Genomic DNA, 22682 nt, shown 5'->3' on the forward strand with positions numbered 1-22682 from the left:
CCACAAGGTTCCATATCACAAAGGGAAGGCTGTAATTGATTTTGGGGGTAATTGCCTCAAAATGTTAGGAATTAGGGGCCAAAAAAGGGGCAAAAAACAAGCATTTTTCTAGTTTCATGACAATAACTTGTGTGTAAGTGTTTGGATATTTCTGAAATTGTACTACAAGGTTCCATATCACAAAGGGAAAGCTGGAATTGAGTTTGGGGGTAATTGCCCGAAACGTTTAGGAATTGGGGGCCAAAAAGGGGCCAAAAATAAGCATTTTTCTAGTTTCCAGACAATAACTTGTGTTCAAGTGTATGGATCTCTCTGAAATTGTACTGCAAGGTACCATACCACAAAGGGAAGGCTGAGATTGAGTTTGGGGGTGATGAATCATAAGTGGGTTCAAAAAATTTTGGGGGGGGATTTTTTTTTTCTTTTTTTTTTCTTTTTTTCCTTTTTTTTTTCTTTTAAAATTTTCCATTTTAAGTTGGTTATTTCTGATTTATATTTAAAAGCAAATAATAATGATATGGTAGGAGATACACACCAAACAGGATGTGTAAATTATTATATAATAAGTATTGTGCAATAGCAAGAAATTTTCAATTGCACAGTATTGCACAATAGCAAGAAATCTTCAATTGCACAGTATTGCGCAATAGCAAGAAATCTTCAATTGCACAGTATTGCGCAATAGCAAGAAATATCCAATAGCACAATATTGCGCAATAGCAAGAAATTGTCAATTGTACAGTATTGCGCAATAGCAAGAAATAATCAATTGCACAGTATTGTGCAAAAGAAGATACTTCGTATAAATTGCTTATTTCTTGATCAATTTCAATGGGGTTTTATTCTTGAATTCTTGGGGTTCTTTAATATGCTGAATCTAACCGTGTATTAAGTTTTTGGATTTTGGGCCCCGTTTTTAAATTGGTCCACATTGAGGTCCAAAGGGTCCAAAATTTAACTTTGTTTGATTTCATCAAAAATTGAATTATTGGGGTTCTTTGATATGCCGAATCTAACCGTGTATTTAGATTCTTAATTTTTGGTTCTGTTTTCAAATTGGTCTACATAAAGGTCCAAAGGGTCCAAAATTAAACTTAGTTTGATTTCAACAAAAATTGAATATATGGGGTTCTTTGATATGCTGAATCTAACCATGTATTTAGATTTTTGATTATGGGCCCAGTTTTCAAGTTGGTCCAAATCGGGGTCCAAAATTAAACTTTGTTTGATTTCAACAAAAATTGAATATATGGGGTTCTTTGATATGCTGAATCTAACCATGTATTTAGATTTTTGATTGTTGGGCCCCGTTATCAACTTTGTCCACATTGAGATCAAAAGGGTCCAAAATTAAACTTTGTTTGATTTCATCCAAAATTGAATATATGGGGTTCTTTGATATGCTGAATCTAACCATGTATTTAGATTTTTGATTATGGGCCCAGTTTTCAAGTTGGTTCAAGTCGGGGTCCAAAATTAAACTTTGTTTGATTTCAACAAAAATTGAATATATGGGGTTCTGTAATATGCTGAATCTAACCGTGTATTAAGTTTTTGGATTTTGGGCCCCGTTTTTAAATTGGTCCACATTGAAGTCCAAAGGGTCCAAAATTTAACTTTGTTTGATTTCATCAAAAATTGAATTATTGGGGTTCTTTGATATGCCGAATCTAACCGTGTATTTAGATTCTTAATTTTTGGTTCCGTTTTCAAATTGGTCTACATAAAGGTCCAAAGGGTCCAAAATTAAACTTAGTTTGATTTTAACAAAAAATGAATTTTTAGGGTTCTTTGATATGCTGAATCTAAACATGTATTTAGATTTTTGATTATGGGCCCAGTTTTCAAGTTGGTCCAAATCGGGGTCCAAAATTAAACTTTGTTTGATTTCAACAAAAATTGAATATATGGGGTTCTTTGATATGCTGAATCTAACCATGTATTTAGATTTTTGATTTTTGGGCCCTGTTATCATTTTTGTCCACATTGAGATCAAAAGGGTCCAAAATTAAACTTTGTTTGATTTCATCAAAAATTGAATTCTTGGGGTTCTTTGATATGCTGAATCTAACCATGTATTTAGATTTTGGATATTGGACCATAATAGGTGAATGTCCAATTTAAAATTTTTAAGTTCTTAGACCACATTCATTCTGTGTCAGAAACCTATGCTGTGTCAAATATTTAATCACAATCCAAATTCAGAGCTGTATCAAGCTTGAATGTTGTGTCCATACTTGCCCCAACTGTTCAGGGTTCGACCTCTGCGGTCGTATCAAGCTGCGCCCTGCGGAGCATTTTATTTTTTATTTTTTTCCTTTTTTTTTTCTTTTAAAATTTTCTATTTTAAGTTGGTTATTTCTGATTTATATTTAAAAGCAAATAATAATGATATGGTAGGAGATACACACCAAACAGGATGTGTAAATTTTTATATAATAAGTATTGTGCAATAGCAAGAAATTTTCAATTGCACAGTATTGCACAATAGCAAGAAATCTTCAATTGCACAGTATTGCGCAATAGCAAGAAATCTTCAATTGCACAGTACTACGCAATAGCAAGAAATATCCAATAGCACAATATTGCGCAATAGCAAGAAATTGTCAATTGTACAGTATTGCGCAATAGCAAGAAATATTCAATTGCACAGTATTGTGCAAAAGAAGATACTTCGTATAAATTGCTTATTTCTTGATCAATTTCAATGGGGTTTTATTCTTGAATTCTTGGGGTTCTTTAATATGCTGAATATAACCGTGTATTAAGTTTTTTGATTTTGGGCCCCGTTTTTAAATTGGTCCACATTGAGGTCCAAAGGGTCCAAAATTAAACTTTGTTTGATTTCATCAAAAATTGAATCATTGGGGTTCTTTGATGTGCCGAATCTAACCGTGTATTTAGATTCTTAATTTTTGGTTCCGTTTTCAAATTGGTCTACATTAAGGTCCAAAGGGTCCAAAATTAAACTTAGTTTGATTTTAACAAAAATTGAATTCTTAGGGTTCTTTGATATGCTGAATCTAAACATGTATTTAGATTTTTGATTATGGGCCCAGTTTTCAAGTTGGTCCAAATCGGGGTCCAAAATTAAACTTTGTTTGATTTCAACAAAAATTGAATATATGGGGTTCTTTGATATGCTGAATCTAACCATGTATTTAGATTTTTGATTTTTGGGCCCCATTATCAACTTTGTCCACATTGAGGTCAAAAGGGTCCAAAATTAAACTTTGTTTGATTTCATCAAAAATTGAATTCTTGGGGTTCTTTGATATGCTGAATCTAACCATGTATTTAGATTTTGGATATTGGACCAAAATAGGTGAATGTCCAATTTAAAATTTTTAAGTTCTTAGACCACATTCATTCTGTGTCAGAAACCTATGCTGTGTCAAATATTTAATCACAATCCAAATTCAGAGCTGTATCAAGCTTGAATGTTGTGTCCATACTTGCCCCAACTGTTCAGGGTTCGACCTCTGCGGTCGTATCAAGCTGCACCCTGCGGAGCATTTTATTACTTTATAGGTTACATTTAGATACAGTTTAGGTTAAAGTTTTTAAAATACCAATAACCTTTTTCAGACCTTTATTGAATTCCAGAAAACTTTAACAGAAGCTTCTTCATAATCTAGAGATAGCATTTAGGGTAAACGAAAAATAATATATTTTTTTCCATTTTTTCGTAGGACTTAGTTCAGTTTTTTGCAGTCAAGATTTAAAATTGAGTAACTGTCTAGCCTAAATAGAATTTTAATTATTGTGCCTTGACTGTAAGTGTTGCTCTCCACCTATTACATAGCATTTTATACCCCACGCAACAAGTTGCGGAGGGTATAATGTTTTTGACCAGTCCGTCCGTCCATCTGTCCGTCCGTCAGTCCTGTTTCTTGTCATCACAACTCCTCTCAAACCACAACCGAATTTCACGAAACCTTTTTAGATAAAAAGGACATACTATGTAGTTGTGCATATCGACAGGAAATTACAATTCAATTTTTTTTCCAGGAGTTATGCCCCTTTGAACTTATTTGCCCAATATACTACTGCAACAGTTTGTCATCGCAACTCCTCTCAAACCACACAACAGAATTTCATGAAACCTTTTCAGATAATAAGGACATACTACGTAGATGTGCATATCGACAGGAAATTATGATTCAATTCTTTTTCAGGAGTAACGCCCCTTTGAACTTATTTGCCCAATATACTACTGCAACCTTTTGTCATCGCAACTCCTCTTAAACCACACAACAGAATTTCACGAAACCTTTTTAGATAATAAGGACATACTATGTAGTTGTGCATATCGACAGGAAATTACGATTCAATTCTTTTTCTAGGAGTAACGCCCCTTTGAACTTATTTACTTTAATGTACTACTGCAACAGTTTGTCATTGCAACTCCTCTCAAACCACACAACAGAATTTCATGAAACCTTTTCAGATAATAAGGACATACTACGTAGATGTGCATATTGACAGGAAATTATGATTCGTTTTTTTTTTTTGATACAATATTTTTCTTACACTTATTTTATTTCTCCAATGACAATGTGGGGACGTGGGGTATGTGAGCGCGCTCACTAAGGTTCTTTCATTATCTATTGTCAACAAAATTCACAATATTTCAATAAGATTAATAGATTTTGGTAACTAAGTCCTTATTATTGAATAAAGTAACATTCATTTTCAGTGGAAAATTGTGATAACGTTAATTAATTTCAAATTAAAAATTGTTTGCTAGCAACTCCTAGTTATTAATGTAAGATAATTCTGGTTAATTTTATTCAACATTTTATCATTATGGGGAGATAATCTAATTTTGCTTTCATATATAGTCTTTTTCCAAAAAAAAATCATGAAGGTTTCAATCATAATTTCTCACTAAAGCATTTGACAAATTTCAAGTTTAAAGTGGTGGTTATGGTGTTCTGTTCATGTGTTTGTGTGTCTTGTATGGTGTTTTTTAGAGGGAGGTTACACAGAATACATATATATGTCTTCAGGGAATCAAGTTGAGCAAATAAATCAAGACAATATTTCTGCTTCATTTGAATTCTGACACAATTATATACACAATATAAAAAACAATAAACATATGCTTTTACAAGTACTGAAGTAGCAGGATCAATGCTGTTTAAGATTGGGGGATGCGGACATCAACTTAAAACAGTGTATTCCTGACTGACAGATGTCAAAAAGTAAAGTGCGTTATACATCTGAAATTCTGAATATATAACCTAAGTTAAAAAGTTAACAGTATTCACTTTATAAAGTAAATTAACATACTACAACTTGAAGTATCAATTCCAGGATTAGTACTTGGCAGATTCATTACCCTTACTCTGGGTAAGATAACTAACTACTAGGGGGGTATTTAACAACCTTGACCACCCATTAGGGTCTCGCATGGTCACTAAGATAACTAACTACTAGGGGGTGTTTAACAACCTTGACCACCCATGAGGGGCTCGCATGGTCAGTAAGATAACCAACTACTACGGGGTGTTTAACAACCTCGATCACCCATGAGGGTCTTGCATGGTCCGTAAGATAACTAACTACTAGGGGGGTGTTTAACAACCTTGATCACCCTTGAGGGTCTCGCATGGTCGGTAAGATAACTAACTACTAGGGGGGGTGTTTAACAACCTTGACCACCCATGAGGGTCTCGCATGGTCGGTAAGATAACTAACTACTAGGGGGTGTTTAACAATCTTGTCCACCCATGAGGGTTTCGCATGGTCGGTAAGATAACTAACTACTAGGGGGTGTTTAACAACCTTGACCACCCATGAGGGTCTTGCATGGTCAGTAAGAAAGATAACTAACTACTAGGGGTTGTTTAGCAACCTTGACCACCCATGAGGGTCTCTCGTGGTCGGTCAGAGAACTAACTACTAGGGAGTGTGTAACAACCTTGATCATCCATGAGGGTCTCACATGGTTGGCAAGCTAACTAACTACTAGGGGGGTGTTTAACAACCTTGATCACCCATGAGGGTTCCGCATGGTCGGTAAGATAACTAACTACTAGGGGGGTGTTTAACAACCTTGATCACCCATGAGTGTCTCGCATGGTCGGTAAGTTAACTTAACCTTAGCAAGCTAATATTTATAAACTTATGAAAGGTTTTTTATATTGGTAAATAATATTTTTAAACGTTTCAAAACAAATAATTTGAGGAGTTCCTGTGACAATAGATTGCCCATTACAAAAGAGATATTATCAAAATTATTGTTAGCGGAAATCTTCAATTGCACAGTTTTGCGCAATAGAACAGTATTGCGCAATAGAACAGTATTGCGCAACAACACAGTATTGCGCAATAGCACAGTATTTATTGCACAATAGCAAGAAATCTTAAATTGCACAGTGTTGCGCAATAGCAAGAAATCTTCAATTGAAAATAAATACAAATCTTTTTACCAATTTCAATGGGATTAATTTAAAGTCTTTAATTTTTGGGGGTTCTAACCTTGTATTACTTTTTGGGATATTGGGCCCCATTTTTAAATTGGTCTACATTGAGGTCAAAAGGGTCTGAAATTAAACTTTATTTGATTTCATCAAAAACTGAATTATTGCAGTTATATGATATGCTGAATCTTATTGTGCATTTAGATTTTTTATTTTGGGCCCTGTTTTCAAATAAGTCCATATTAAGGTTTGAAGGGTCTAAAATTAAACTTTGTTTGATTTCAACTAAAATTAATTTTTTGGTGTTTTTTTATACAACCGCAAAAAAAATTTTGTGGTCGTATATTGGTATGACGTTGGCGTCGTCGTCGTCCGGCGTCGTCCAAAGACACATTGGTTTTTATACGACCGCAAAAAAATTTTTGTGGTCGTATATTGGTATGACGTTGGCGTCATCGTCATCGTCCGAAGACACATTAGTTTTCGCACTCTAACTTTAGTTTAAGTGAATGGATCTCAATGAAATTTTACCATAAGGTTCAATACCACAAAAGGAAGGTGGGGATTGATTTTGGGGGTTATGGTACCCACAGTTAAGGAATTAGGGGCCAAAAATAAGCATTTTTGTAACTTCCAGACATAACTTGTGTGTAATGTATGGATCTATCTGACCTTGTACCACAAGGTTCCATATCACAAAGGGAATGCTGGGATTGATTTTGGGGGTAATTGCCTCCAATTTTAGGAATAAGGGGCCAAAAAGGGGCAAAAAACAAGCATTTTTCTAGTTTCATGACAATAACTTGTGTGTAAGTGTATGGATCTCTCTGACATTGTATCACAAGGTTCCATATCACAAAGGGAATGCTGGGATTGATTTTGGGGGTAATTGCCTCCATATTTTAGGAATTAGGGGCCTAAAAGGGGCGAAAAACAAGCATTTTTCTAGTTTCATGACAATAACTTGTGTGTAAGTGTATGGATCTTTATGAAATTGTACTACAAGGTTCCATATTACAAAGGGAAAGCTGGAATTGAGTTTGGGGGTAATTGTCCAAAAAGTTTAGGAATAAGGGGCCAAAAAGGGGCCAAAAATAAGCATTTTTCTAGTTTCCAGACAATAACTTGTGTTCAAATGTATGGATCTCTCTGAAATTGTACTGCAAGGTACCATACCACAAAGGGAAGGCTGGGATTGATTTTGGGGGTAATTCCCTCAAAATTGTAGTAATTAGGGGCCATAAAAGGGCAAAAAACAAGCATTTTTCTAGTTTCAGGACAATAACTTGTGTGTAAGTGTATGGATCTTTATGAAATTGTACTGCAAGGTTCCATATCACAAAGGGAAAGCTGGGTTTGAGTTTGGGGGTAATTGCCCTAAACGTTTAGGAATTTGGGGCCGAAAAGGGGCCAAAAAACAAGCATTTTTCTAGTTTCCAGACAATAACGTGTGTTCAAATGTATGGATCTTTCTGAAATTGTACTACAAGGTTCCATATCACAAAGGGAAAGCTGGGTTTGAGTTTGGGGGTAATTGCCCTAAACGTTTAGGAATTTGGGGCAAAAAAACACATTTTTCTAGTTTCCAGACAATAACTTGTGTTCAAGTGTATGGATCTCTCTGAAATTGTACTGCAAGGTACCATACCACAAAGGGAAGGCTGGGATTGAGTTCGGGGGTGATGAATCATAAGGGGGTTCAAAAATTTGGGAGGGGGGATTTTTTGTTTTTCTTTTTTTTTTTTTTTTTTTTTAAATTTTCCATTTTAAGTTGGTTATTTCTGATTAATATTTAAAAGCAAATAATAATGATATGGTAGGAGATACACACCAAACAGGATGTGTAAATTATTATATAATAAGTATTGTGCAATAGCAAGAAATTTTCAATTGCACAGTATTGCACAATAGCAAGAAATCTTCAATTGCACAGTATTGCGCAATAGCAAGAAATCTTCAATTGCACAGTATTACGCAATAGCAAGAAATATCCAATAGCACAATATTGCGCAATAGCAAGAAATTGTCAATTGTACAGTATTGCGCAATAGCAAGAAATATTCAATTGCACAGTATTGTGCAAAAGAAGATACTTCTAATAAATTGCTTATTTCTTGATCAATTTCAATGGGGTTTTATTCTTGAATTCTTGGGGTTCTTTAATATGCTGAATCTAACCGTGTATTAAGTTTTTGGATTTTGGGCCCCATTTTTAAATTGGTCCACATTGAGGTCCAAAGGGTCCAAAATTTAACTTTGTTTGATTTCATCAAAAATTGAATTATTGGGGTTCTTTGATATGCCGAATCTAACCGTGTATTTAGAATCTTAATTTTTGGTTCCGTTTTCAAATTGGTCTACATTAAGGTCCAAAGGGTCCAAAATTAAACTTAGTTTGATTTTAACAAAAATTGAATTTTTAGGGTTCTTTGATATGCTGAATCTAAACATGTATTTAGATTTTTGATTATGGGCCCAGTTTTCAAGTTGGTCCAAATCGGGGTCCAAAATTAAACTTTGTTTGATTTCAACAAAAATTGATTTTATGGGGTTCTTTGATATGCTGAATCTAACCATGTATTTAGATTTTTGATTTTTGGGCCCCGTTATCAACTTTGTCCACATTGAGGTCAAAAGGGTCCAAAATTAAAGTTTGTTTGATTTCATCAAAAATTGAATTCTTGGGGTTCTTTGATATGCTGAATCTAACCATGTATTTAGATTTTGGATATTGGACCATAATAGGTGAATGTCAAATTTAAAATTTTTAAGTTCTTGGATCACATTCATTCTGTGTCAGAAACCTATGCTGTGTCAAATATTTAATCACAATCCAAATTCAGAGCTGTATCAAGCTTGAATGTTGTGTCCATACTTGCCCCAACTGTTCAGGGTTCGACCTCTGCGGTCGTATCAAGCTGCGCCCTGCGGAGCATTTTATTATTCTTTTCTTTTAATTGCATCATTGCATTTATTTAGAGTAGACGTTTACAGGGGCGGATCCAGGATTTTGGAAAGGTGGGGCGTAGTATTAAAGTTCGGACCTTTTTTTGGCATAAAAACATAAAATAAGTGTAAAATGCATTTTATAGTTAAAGTGTAGGGGTTGGACATTTTTGGTGCGGTATTCTCTCCATTAATTGTCTATTATAAAATGATTGGATGGATCCAAAGCTATGTACTAATTAATATATATGATGTGGGATTTGTCAGTAAAAAATGGACATGGAAAATTCTCGTTTGTTGCATGGTTAGTTAGCATAACCTCACAGATTTCTTGTTGTAAACAAGATATACGGCTATTCAATGAAATTTACAATATGACCAACGCGAAGAAAGACAAATAAGCAATTTTCAACCAACAAGGGAAGTGAGGGGTTCCAAATCAACCAAAGGCTACGAATTAGTAGGAAATGAAAATGAAGTTGTGAATGACGGTCGACACATGGAGACATATAGGCCACACCCAGCAGGCAGGTTGCAGTCGGGCCTTGAAAAAAGTATTCAGTATATCAGTTCGGCGAAACATACACTCCGGTCAGATATGGGATTCACATGCAACCCCCCCAAAAAAAATTACGCCCGTTTTTTATTCATCATGTTCATTTAATGCTAAATAATTTTGTTGAAAATATTTTTTTCTAATAGCAAAAAAGTGGACAAGATTATTGTTTTCAATCCAGATATGGCCAGAATTTTGTTTAAGGCAAAAATCAGGGTCAGAATTTTTTCTCTAAAATATCTCAGACTGCCCCCTCAAATCAAATGGTCCGTACCTTAGACTTTAAATCTATATCTAGAGCTTACTGACTGGGGATCAGTATTCAGCAATTTTATTAATGGGTTGGGGCGTGTTGGGTTAAACATGTTTTTGTAGGTAAATAATATTGCTGTGGAACTTTTTTTTTCATGAGAGTGTAATAGAGTATTACTTTCTGTTGGGTGGAATTGTGAAATAGAAGTCAATACGTTCTTGCTCAATACTTTGTCGCTTTGAAGGTGTCATGCTTGTCATCCTCAGCCTAAGCAATGTGTTACTGTAATTTGAATTTCAAAATGACTGAGTGACGTTTTTTTTTCGATGTACTGGTCAACTCCACCGTAGCGAATCACATGACTCTGCAGGCCTCGACAATAACGCTTGTCCGATTGTCCGGTACCAGAGGAAAAAAAGGTCGGACAAGTAAAAGCTATATCAAGCTTGTCCGACGGGACAAGTAAAATTATTCTGCAGAAAATAAATTTAATCCAACTTTGATGAACAAAGTAATTATAAACAAAAAACAAGAAAAGAAGATAAAAACAAGTATTAATTTGACATGTTTACTTGCAAACCGATAACTTTAAACTGGTTCTTTGTCAGGTACTTTTTAATAGGTAAAAGGCATACTATTCTCGGAAACCAGTTTTACTGATCCGAATCAGCGATGCGCTTTGTAGAAAAGGTAACTTTACAAGACAGTTCGTCACCAGCTCGGAAACGATTCGGCTCCCATGTTTAATAGACAGTTTGGCACCGTAGGAGACATATTTAATAGACATGATTGATAGACAGTTTGGCAACGCAGGAGACATTTCGGGACCAAGACAAATCAGTACCTCGTTTTCCTACCTTATTCTGTTGCTTTATAATAAATACCATACCGGTTATTTTTTTAACAAAAATATTTTTTAAATAAAAATGAAGAAATTATTTACCATAAAATTCACAAAATCATAATTGATCATATGTAGAAAGAAACAATAATTGCAATACGGTGACCTATAGTTGTTAATTTCTGTGTCATTCGGTCTCTTGCAGAGAGTTGTCTCATTGGCAATCATACATCATCTTCTTTTTTTTATTGATTGCATTTGAATAATATTTTTTCAACTTAAACAACCAGGATACAAATCCAATGAGTGTACATTGACAAGCCTATCAGACGGTGCCTCATGTGCAGAGTCTGATGAGACTTTGGCATTGATGAAAACTAGAACCTAAGCCCTGTGACATGACTAGATTCAGTTGTTCTCGACTCATATTTTTGAAAAGTATTTCAAAAGATATAAATAAAATTCTGTTCTATTGTTTTAATTCATTTTTGTTCCTTGAATCAACTTAAAATGCAAACAAGGTTATTATTAAGATTTTTTTTGGACAAGTTACAATTTCATTCGGACAAGTAAGTTTTGGGTTGCACTTGTCCTACTGGACAAGTTGAAAAAAAAGTTATTGTAGAGGCCTGACTCTGACATAATCAATAATATATTACAGTAAATACAGCGAAAAATATCTTTATAAGTAAAGAATTGTGGCATAAAAATTAAATACATGGGAAATGGCAAAGTTCGCAAAGTCTAGTCTGATTAATCATTTTACAAAAAAAAAAAAAAAAAAAGTGCAAGCAAAGGGGGATGGGGCGTACGCCCTCTAATCCCCCCTCTGGATCCACCGCTGATTTATCTCCTTATGGATACAGATCGACAGGGCTTGCTCCATCCATTTTTAGCTCACCTGGCCCAAAGGGCCAAGTGAGCTTTTCTCATCACTTGGCGTCCGTCGTCCGTCGTCGTCCGTTGTCGTTAACTTTTACAAAAATCTTCTCCTCTGAAACTACTGGGCCAAATTAAACAAAACTTGGCCACAATCATCATTGGGGTATCTAGTTTAAAAAATGTGTCTGGTGACCCGGCCAACCAACCAAAATGGCCGCAATGGCTAAAAATAGAACATAGGGGTAAAATGTAGATTTTGGCTTATATCTCTGAAACCAAAGCATTTAGAGCAAAACTGACAAGGGTAAAATTGTTTATCAGGTCAAGATCTATCGGCCCTGAAATTTTCAGATGAATCTGACAACCTGTCGTTGGGTTGCTGCCCCTGAATTGGTAATTTTCAGGAAATTTTGCCGTTTTTGATTATTATCTTGAATATTATTATAGATAGAGATAAACTGTAAACAGCAATAATGTTCAGCAAAGTAAGATCTACAAATAAGTCAACCTGACCAAAATGGTCAGTTGACCCCTTAAGGAGTTATTGCCCTTTATAGTCAATTTTTAACCATTTTTCGTAAATTCTTTGTAATCTTTTACAAAAATCTTTTCCTCTGAAACTACTAGGACAAATTTAACCAAACTTGTCCACAATCATCATTAGGGTATCTAGTTTAAAAAATGTGTCCGATGACTCTGCCTGCGAACCAAGATGGCTGACATGGCTAAAAAATAGTACATAGGGTAAAATGCAGTTTTTGGCTCGTATCTCTGAAACCAAAGCATTTAGAGCAAATCTGACACGATAAAATTGTTCATTAGGTCAAGGTCTATCTGCCCTGAAATTTTCAGACCAATCAGGCAACACGTTGTTGGGTTGCTGCCCCTGAATTGGTAATTTTAAGAAAATTTTGCAGCTTTTGGTTATTATCTTGAATATTGTTATAGATAGAGGTAAACTGTAAACAGCAATAATGTACAGCAAAGTAATATCTACAAATAAGTCAACATGACCAAAATTGTCAATTGACCCCTTAAGGAGTTATTGCCCTTTATAGTCAATTTTTTACAATTTTCATAAATTTTGTAAATTTTTGTAAATTTTTACAAAATATTTTCCACTGTAACTACTGGGCCAAGTTCATTATAGATAGAGATAATTGTAAGCAGCAAGAATGTTTAGTAAAGTAAGATCTACAAACACATCACCATCACCAAAACACAATTTTGTCATGAATCCATCTGTGTCCTTTGTTTAATATGCACATAGACCAAGGTGAGCGACACAGGCTCTTTAGAGCCTCTAGTTTAACATTGTTTGCAAAATTACATTAACATATTGTTGTATTGCATTTTATATGTTTTTGCTCATCTTTTATCTATAAATATGTACACTCTGCATACCTTACACAAATAAGTTACTTCAATATTGGTAATAGGTTGAATTCAACATCAAGTTTAAAGATTTAAATTCAAATAGTATGACATGGGAATGTAAAGATCAAAGGGGTTTGCTTTACATTGGCATGTCTACATGCCAAGCAGTTAAGGTAGAGGTCAACAGGGCTAATTTTTAAATTTTATCATGTTTAACCAGATTTTCGAAGGATATATCGGTTATTAAATTGGGGATGTACGGTGGGCGGACGGGCGGCTGCCAAACAGTGTCTCCACAATAACATGAAAACGCTTTAACAATTTTTTTTCAAATTTAAATATGTTGTTTCCTGGGACTTAATGAAGGTCTAGTTCAATTTTCAAGATTTTAGTATTTCTCCTTTTTGAGTTATCGCCATTTTTAATATCCAAAAGTGGATTTTTTTATTATTTTTCTCTTGTTATCATATTATGACTTCTTGGGGTTCTTTAATATGCTGAATCTAACCGTGTATTAAGTTTTTGGATTTTGGGCCCCATTTTTAAATTGGTCCACATTGAGGTCCAAAGGGTCCAAAATTTAACTTTGTTTGATTTCATCAAAAATTGAATTATTGGGGTTCTTTGATATGCCGAATCTAACCGTGTATTTAGAATCTTAATTTTTGGTTCCGTTTTCAAATTGGTCTACATTAAGGTCCAAAGGGTCCAAAATTAAACTTAGTTTGATTTTAACAAAAATTGAATTTTTAGGGTTCTTTGATATGCTGAATCTAAACATGTATTTAGATTTTTGATTATGGGCCCAGTTTTCAAGTTGATCCAAATCGGGGTCCAAAATTAAACTTTGTTTGATTTCAACAAAAATTGATTTTATGGGGTTCTTTGATATGCTGAATCTAACCATGTATTTAGATTTTTGATTTTTGGGCCCCGTTATCAACTTTGTCCACATTGAGGTCAAAAGGGTCCAAAATTAAAGTTTGTTTGATTTCATCAAAAATTGAATTCTTGGGGTTCTTTGATATGCTGAATCTAACCATGTATTTAGATTTTGGATATTGGACCATAATAGGTGAATGTCAAATTTAAAATTTTTAAGTTCTTGGATCACATTCATTCTGTGTCAGAAACCTATGCTGTGTCAAATATTTAATCACAATCCAAATTCAGAGCTGTATCAAGCTTGAATGTTGTGTCCATACTTGCCCCAACTGTTCAGGGTTCGACCTCTGCGGTCGTATCAAGCTGCGCCCTGCGGAGCATTTTATTATTCTTTTCTTTTAATTGCATCATTGCATTTATTTAGAGTAGACGTTTACAGGGGCGGATCCAGGATTTTGGAAAGGTGGGGCGTAGTATTAAAGTTCGGACCTTTTTTTGGCATAAAAACATAAAATAAGTGTAAAATGCATTTTATAGTTAAAGTGTAGGGGTTGGACATTTTTGGTGCGGTATTCTCTCCATTAATTGTCTATTATAAAATGATTGGATGGATCCAAAGCTATGTACTAATTAATATATATGATGTGGGATTTGTCAGTAAAAAATGGACATGGAAAATTCTCGTTTGTTGCATGGTTAGTTAGCATAACCTCACAGATTTCTTGTTGTAAACAAGATATACGGCTATTCAATGAAATTTACAATATGACCAACGCGAAGAAAGACAAATAAGCAATTTTCAACCAACAAGGGAAGTGAGGGGTTCCAAATCAACCAAAGGCTACGAATTAGTAGGAAATGAAAATGAAGTTGTGAATGACGGTCGACACATGGAGACATATAGGCCACACCCAGCAGGCAGGTTGCAGTCGGGCCTTGAAAAAGGTATTCAGTATATCAGTTCGGCGAAACATACACTCCGGTCAGATATGGGATTCACATGCAACCCCCCCAAAAAAAATTACGCCCGTTTTTTATTCATCATGTTCATTTAATGCTAAATAATTTTGTTGAAAATATTTTTTTCTAATAGCAAAAAAGTGGACAAGATTATTGTTTTCAATCCAGATATGGCCAGAATTTTGTTTAAGGCAAAAATCAGGGTCAGAATTTTTTCTCTAAAATATCTCAGACTGCCCCCTCAAATCAAATGGTCCGTACCTTAGACTTTAAATCTATATCTAGAGCTTACTGACTGGGGATCAGTATTCAGCAATTTTATTAATGGGTTGGGGCGTGTTGGGTTAAACATGTTTTTGTAGGTAAATAATATTGCTGTGGAACTTTTTTTTTCATGAGAGTGTAATAGAGTATTACTTTCTGTTGGGTGGAATTGTGAAATAGAAGTCAATACGTTCTTGCTCAATACTTTGTCGCTTTGAAGGTGTCATGCTTGTCATCCTCAGCCTAAGCAATGTGTTACTGTAATTTGAATTTCAAAATGACTGAGTGACGTTTTTTTTTCGATGTACTGGTCAACTCCACCGTAGCGAATCACATGACTCTGCAGGCCTCGACAATAACGCTTGTCCGATTGTCCGGTACCAGAGGAAAAAAAGGTCGGACAAGTAAAAGCTATATCAAGCTTGTCCGACGGGACAAGTAAAATTATTCTGCAGAAAATAAATTTAATCCAACTTTGATGAACAAAGTAATTATAAACAAAAAACAAGAAAAGAAGATAAAAACAAGTATTAATTTGACATGTTTACTTGCAAACCGATAACTTTAAACTGGTTCTTTGTCAGGTACTTTTTAATAGGTAAAAGGCATACTATTCTCGGAAACCAGTTTTACTGATCCGAATCAGCGATGCGCTTTGTAGAAAAGGTAACTTTACAAGACAGTTCGTCACCAGCTCGGAAACGATTCGGCTCCCATGTTTAATAGACAGTTTGGCACCGTAGGAGACATATTTAATAGACATGATTGATAGACAGTTTGGCAACGCAGGAGACATTTCGGGACCAAGACAAATCAGTACCTCGTTTTCCTACCTTATTCTGTTGCTTTATAATAAATACCATACCGGTTATTTTTTTAACAAAAATATTTTTTAAATAAAAATGAAGAAATTATTTACCATAAAATTCACAAAATCATAATTGATCATATGTAGAAAGAAACAATAATTGCAATACGGTGACCTATAGTTGTTAATTTCTGTGTCATTCGGTCTCTTGCAGAGAGTTGTCTCATTGGCAATCATACATCATCTTCTTTTTTTTATTGATTGCATTTGAATAATATTTTTTCAACTTAAACAACCAGGATACAAATCCAATGAGTGTACATTGACAAGCCTATCAGACGGTGCCTCATGTGCAGAGTCTGATGAGACTTTGGCATTGATGAAAACTAGAACCTAAGCCCTGTGACATGACTAGATTCAGTTGTTCTCGACTCATATTTTTGAAAAGTATTTCAAAAGATATAAATAAAATTCTGTTCTATTGTTTTAATTCATTTTTGTTCCTTGAATCAACTTAAAATGCAAACAAGGTTATTATTAAGATTTTTTTTGGACAAGTTACAATTTCATTCGGACAAGTAAGTTTTGGGTTGCACTTGTCCTACTGGACAAGTTGAAAAAAAAGTTATTGTAGAGGCCTGACTCTGACATAATCAATAATATATTACAGTAAATACAGCGAAAAATATCTTTATAAGTAAAGAATTGTGGCATAAAAATTAAATACATGGGAAATGGCAAAGTTCGCAAAGTCTAGTCTGATTAATCATTTTACAAAAAAAAAAAAAAAAAAAAGTGCAAGCAAAGGGGGATGGGGCGTACGCCCTCTAATCCCCCCTCTGGATCCACCGCTGATTTATCTCCTTATGGATACAGATCGACAGGGCTTGCTCCATCCATTTTTAGCTCACCTGGCCCAAAGGGCCAAGTGAGCTTTTCTCATCACTTGGCGTCCGTCGTCCGTCGTCGTCCGTTGTCGTTAACTTTTACAAAAATCTTCTCCTCTGAAACTACTGGGCCAAATTAAACAAAACTTGGCCACAATCATCATTGGGGTATCTAGTTTAAAAAATGTGTCTGGTGACCCGGCCAACCAACCAAAATGGCCGCAATGGCTAAAAATAGAACATAGGGGTAAAATGTAGATTTTGGCTTATATCTCTGAAACCAAAGCATTTAGAGCAAAACTGACAAGGGAAAAATTGTTTATCAGGTCAAGATCTATCGGCCCTGAAATTTTCAGATGAATCTGACAACCTGTCGTTGGGTTGCTGCCCCTGAATTGGTAATTTTCAGGAAATTTTGCCGTTTTTGATTATTATCTTGAATATTATTATAGATAGAGATAAACTGTAAACAGCAATAATGTTCAGCAAAGTAAGATCTACAAATAAGTCAACCTGACCAAAATGGTCAGTTGACCCCTTAAGGAGTTATTGCCCTTTATAGTCAATTTTTTACCATTTTTCGTAAATTCTTTGTAATCTTTTACAAAAATCTTTTCCTCTGAAACTACTAGGACAAATTTAACCAAACTTGTCCACAATCATCATTAGGGTATCTAGTTTAAAAAATGTGTCCGATGACTCTGCCTGCGAACCAAGATGGCTGACATGGCTAAAAAATAGTACATAGGGTAAAATGCAGTTTTTGGCTCGTATCTCTGAAACCAAAGCATTTAGAGCAAATCTGACACGATAAAATTGTTCATTAGGTCAAGGTCTATCTGCCCTGAAATTTTCAGACCAATCAGGCAACACGTTGTTGGGTTGCTGCCCCTGAATTGGTAATTTTAAGAAAATTTTGCAGCTTTTGGTTATTATCTTGAATATTGTTATAGATAGAGGTAAACTGTAAACAGCAATAATGTACAGCAAAGTAATATCTACAAATAAGTCAACATGACCAAAATTGTCAATTGACCCCTTAAGGAGTTATTGCCCTTTATAGTCAATTTTTTACAATTTTCATAAATTTTGTAAATTTTTGTAAATTTTTACAAAATATTTTCCACTGTAACTACTGGGCCAAGTTCATTATAGATAGAGATAATTGTAAGCAGCAAGAATGTTTAGTAAAGTAAGATCTACAAACACATCACCATCACCAAAACACAATTTTGTCATGAATCCATCTGTGTCCTTTGTTTAATATGCACATAGACCAAGGTGAGCGACACAGGCTCTTTAGAGCCTCTAGTTTAACATTGTTTGCAAAATTACATTAACATATTGTTGTATTGCATTTTATATGTTTTTGCTCATCTTTTATCTATAAATATGTACACTCTGCATACCTTACACAAATAAGTTACTTCAATATTGGTAATAGGTTGAATTCAACATCAAGTTTAAAGATTTAAATTCAAATAGTATGACATGGGAATGTAAAGATCAAAGGGGTTTGCTTTACATTGGCATGTCTACATGCCAAGCAGTTAAGGTAGAGGTCAACAGGGCTAATTTTTAAATTTTATCATGTTTAACCAGATTTTCGAAGGATATATCGGTTATTAAATTGGGGATGTACGGTGGGCGGACGGGCGGCTGCCAAACAGTGTCTCCACAATAACATGAAAACGCTTTAACAATTTTTTTTCAAATTTAAATATGTTGTTTCCTGGGACTTAATGAAGGTCTAGTTCAATTTTCAAGATTTTAGTATTTCTCCTTTTTGAGTTATCGCCATTTTTAATATCCAAAAGTGGATTTTTTTATTATTTTTCTCTTGTTATCATATTATGACTTGTCTTATCTCACAATAAAAATTGGAGTGACAGATTTATTTGAAAATTTTCTATTTCCTAAGTCATGTAAGTGGTGATGATTATAAGCTATATCATTAGACATTTTGAAGTTAATTACATTATTAATTATTAATTAGATCTTGGTTATATCTTAGCATATGATAATCATTGGAGTGACAGATTTATTTGAAAATTTTCTGTTTCCTGATAATTAAGATCTGTAGGACTGTATATATAAAGTTTGAAATTTACTAGTAGGACTGTATAAATGAAGTTTGAAATTAACTGTTCATTATTAGACATTTTGTAGATAATTAAATCTCCCTAAACCATATATATTCTTACCCCCACTCCCCTTCAATTTGAGAATGTGCTTTTATCTTGTAAACTGTTGAGATCCCCACCCTAAACCATATATATTCTTGTATTGAACAATAAAACAAATCAAATGAAATATTGGGGGAGTCCCCTGGTTCACCCCCACCCCCCTTCTTTTTGATAACTTGTAAATGGTCAAGATCCCCACCCCGAAACCATATATATTCTTGTATGGGCCAATAAAACAAATTAAATGAAATATAGGGGAAGTCCACGAGGGTAACCCCCACCCCCCTTTTGAGAACTTGTAAACTGTTGAGATCTCCACCCCTAAACAACCATATATTTTCCTGTTTGTCATTTCAAGAAGATTTGAATGACATACAGGGTCAATCCATAGGCGTCACTTATGCATATCACAAACCAATTTGTACTGGACTTTGCCCAATGTCAGGCAACCATGGGAATCAGAAATTATTGGAGCTTTGTTTGGGAAACTTCATAACAGCATCCTGTTACAATTATTTCTTGTTACTGAAAAGTTTTATAGATTTTGAAAATACATTGTATTAATGATAAATAAAATTTTGGATTTTTTTCTTCTTTTCTTTGGTAAATTGTGTGTAGAATTTTGTGGCAAGTTTGTTTGTTTTTCTGTAAAAACTAATTTTCTGAAGGCTATATATTTTTTTTTTTTGATGAAGTGAACTCCTTTAAAAACTAAGCTTATATTGTCTATTAATAAACATGTATTTAGATTTCTGATTTTGGGCCCAGTTTTCAAGTTGGTCCAAATCGGGTCCAAAATTAAACTGTGTTTGATTTCAACATAAATTGAATATATATAGGGTTCTTTGAAATGCTTAATCTAAACCTGTATCTCTTTTCATTATTATAAAGATAATACCACATTGAGGTCCAAAGGGTCCTAAATTAAACTTTTGTTTAATTTCATCAAAAATTGAATTCTTTGGTTCTTTGATATGCTGATTCTAACAATGTTTGAGTGTTAAATCATATCTAATTTTAGAGAAGTTAGTCATCACTGGTTGTTGTTATATGTTATTGATTATAATTTGAAAAATTGCATCATATCTTATTTTAGAGAACTATTTATCCAGTTTGAGTTATTTCCCTTTGCACAGAAAATATTATGGATAAAATTAACCTGTGTTTCATTTCAACATAAATTAAATATATATAGGGTTCTTTCAAATGCTGAATCTAAACCTGTATTTAAATATTAGATTTTTGGGCCTAGTTTACAAGTTGGTCCAAATCAGGGTCCAAAATTAAACTTTGTTTGATTCAACAAAAATTGAATTTATGGGGTTCTTTGAAATGCTGAATCTAACCATGTATTGAGATTTTGGATTGTGGGCTCCTTTATCAAATTGGTCCACATCGAGGTCCAAAGGGTCCTAAATTAAACTTTTGTCTGATTTCATCAAAAATTGAATTCTTGGGTTTCTTTGATATGCTGATTCTAATATGTACTTAGATTTTGGATATTGGACCATAATAGGTAAATGTCCAATTTCAAATATTTCAGTTCTTTGACCAAATTCATTTTGTGTCACAAACCTATGCTGAGTCAAATATTCAATCACAATCCAAATTCAGAACTGTTTTAAGCTCAAATGTAGTGTCCATACTTGCTTAAATGTTCAGGGTTCGACCTCTGCAGGAAATTCCGGTTTGCTGTCACTCTGACAGCCTCTTGTTCTTTTTGTCATAAAAATAGTCTCCAAGGATGTCTATGGTGGCGGTCTCCCCAATTCAGAGACTTGGGGATTGTGGTGGTATTTATTCCCCACCTTTGCAATTGTTGTCATTTATTCAGTTTTGTTTTATGACATAAGAAGAAGATCAACACGTATTACTTCATTATTGGGTTTGAAAGGCTTGTAGATAACATTAAACAGGTTTTTTTTTCAAGTGTGATTGTGTTTAAGGGGCTCCAATAGGGAATTGACTGCATTTTAGGATTCAAAAGGGATTCAACTATATAATTAGGTTATAAACTGATTCTAAGGCATGGGGACTTTATTATGTTATAGCATCCTTGCACAAGATCATGCTTTTCTCAGACTGTTTATGACGTCTTGAGACTAAATTGGTTGGATGTGTACTGATTGATTTTTTAGTCTGGGAAACATAATGTATGTATTACTGTGAAAGTACTTTTATCCGTGGGGTACCAATTTTCGTGGTTTTCGTGGATGGCTTTATCAAAGAATTTAAGTTTCCAACGAAATATAACAACTGTTGTCTAAATCAAGACATGCAATGAAAGATCTCAATGTATGTTTGACTACATGGATACGGGGATGTAATCTAGAGAATCGTACATCGAATATCAGCAAACGCATTATGAACTATATAAACATGACATTTGTACATCTTCAGACAGATTTAACCAATTTAATCTTTAAAAAGTATACAAAGAATAACGTTTTAATTCTCATATAAAATTACGAAAGTCAAACTGCAATGATGAAGCGTTCATTTTACCTCCTCATAATTTTCGGCAAAAAAAAAATCATATTGAGCTTGTTTTTTTTATTTACATTTGTATCATTTTTTTTGTAACTATTTTCTTTAAGTGATATGTTTATTGCCCAATTAACACCTTTGATGATTGTTAGTCTGTTGATCATTCGATCTCGGATTAATTAGTGTCATCACTTCTGAATAGATGTGTGAAACAATTAAAATGTTAGTAGTCCTTTGTTAATTTATGTATCATTGTCATTTTGCTTAGTTTCTTCTGTTACCTATTCTGACACCAGACTCAGACCTGTTTTGAACTGATTTTTCTGCGCGTATTGCCATGTGTTTGTTTATTCTGCATTGGCTAGATGTATAGAGGGAGGGTTGAGATCTCACAAAACATGTTTAATCCCACCGCATTTTTGCGTCTGTCCCAAGTCAGGAGCCTCTGGCCTTTGTTAGTCTTGTATGTTTTTTTTTATTTTAGTTCATTTATATGTTTGGAGTGTGATGTCCATTTTCCGCCTGACTGAACAAGTACACATTTTTGTTTAGGGGCCAGCTGAAGCCCGCCTCTCGGTGCGGGATTTTCTCGCTGTGTTGAAGTCCCATTGGTGGCCTTGGGCTGTTTTCTGCTCTTTGGTCGTGTTGTTGTCTCTTTGACACATTCCCCATTTCCATTCTCAATTTTACTTTGCAATTTCCTTCAATTCAATTCAAATCAATATTTTATTTATTTATTTATATATTTCAATCATGACAATTTGTAAGCATAGACGAATCAGCTTATTTCCGAATGCAACTATTTATTAAAAATATGATGAATGTTGTCAGTAATGTAAGACGAACAAGTAAGTAAAAATGAGCACCTTGTTTTGCAATCTCCCTCAAATCATTATAAAACAACATATGATTTTTATTTTTT

General features: G+C 34.2%; 1 protein-coding gene and 2 long non-coding RNA genes across 7 annotated transcripts in view; 2 read left to right on the forward strand and 1 right to left on the reverse strand.

Annotated features, from left to right (window-relative positions):
- The window catches only part of LOC127724686 (uncharacterized), a 261959-nt gene that overhangs the window by 135612 nt on the left and 103665 nt on the right, over window positions 1-22682 (forward strand). The gene's annotated exons all lie outside the window — the stretch shown is intronic.
- LOC127724831 (uncharacterized) overlaps window positions 1-22682 on the reverse strand; it is an 88764-nt gene that overhangs the window by 64711 nt on the left and 1371 nt on the right. The window lies entirely within an intron of this gene.
- The window catches only part of LOC127724757 (uncharacterized), a 39159-nt gene that overhangs the window by 9361 nt on the left and 7116 nt on the right, over window positions 1-22682 (forward strand). Inside the window, exons 2-3 of one of the 5 annotated variants that reach the window (XR_007992655.1) lie at window positions 8-2812; window positions 13846-14358. This is a non-coding gene — a long non-coding RNA (uncharacterized LOC127724757). Of the gene's footprint in view, window positions 1-7; window positions 2813-7113; window positions 12410-13845; window positions 14359-22682 lie in introns of those variants that run through there. The other 4 variants (XR_007992656.1, XR_007992652.1, XR_007992654.1 and 1 more) reach the window with 4 other exon arrangements.

The sequence above is a fragment of the Mytilus californianus genome, unplaced genomic scaffold (assembly GCF_021869535.1).
Source record: "Mytilus californianus isolate M0D057914Y unplaced genomic scaffold, xbMytCali1.0.p SCAF_14, whole genome shotgun sequence".
NCBI lineage: Eukaryota > Metazoa > Mollusca > Bivalvia > Mytilida > Mytilidae > Mytilus > Mytilus californianus.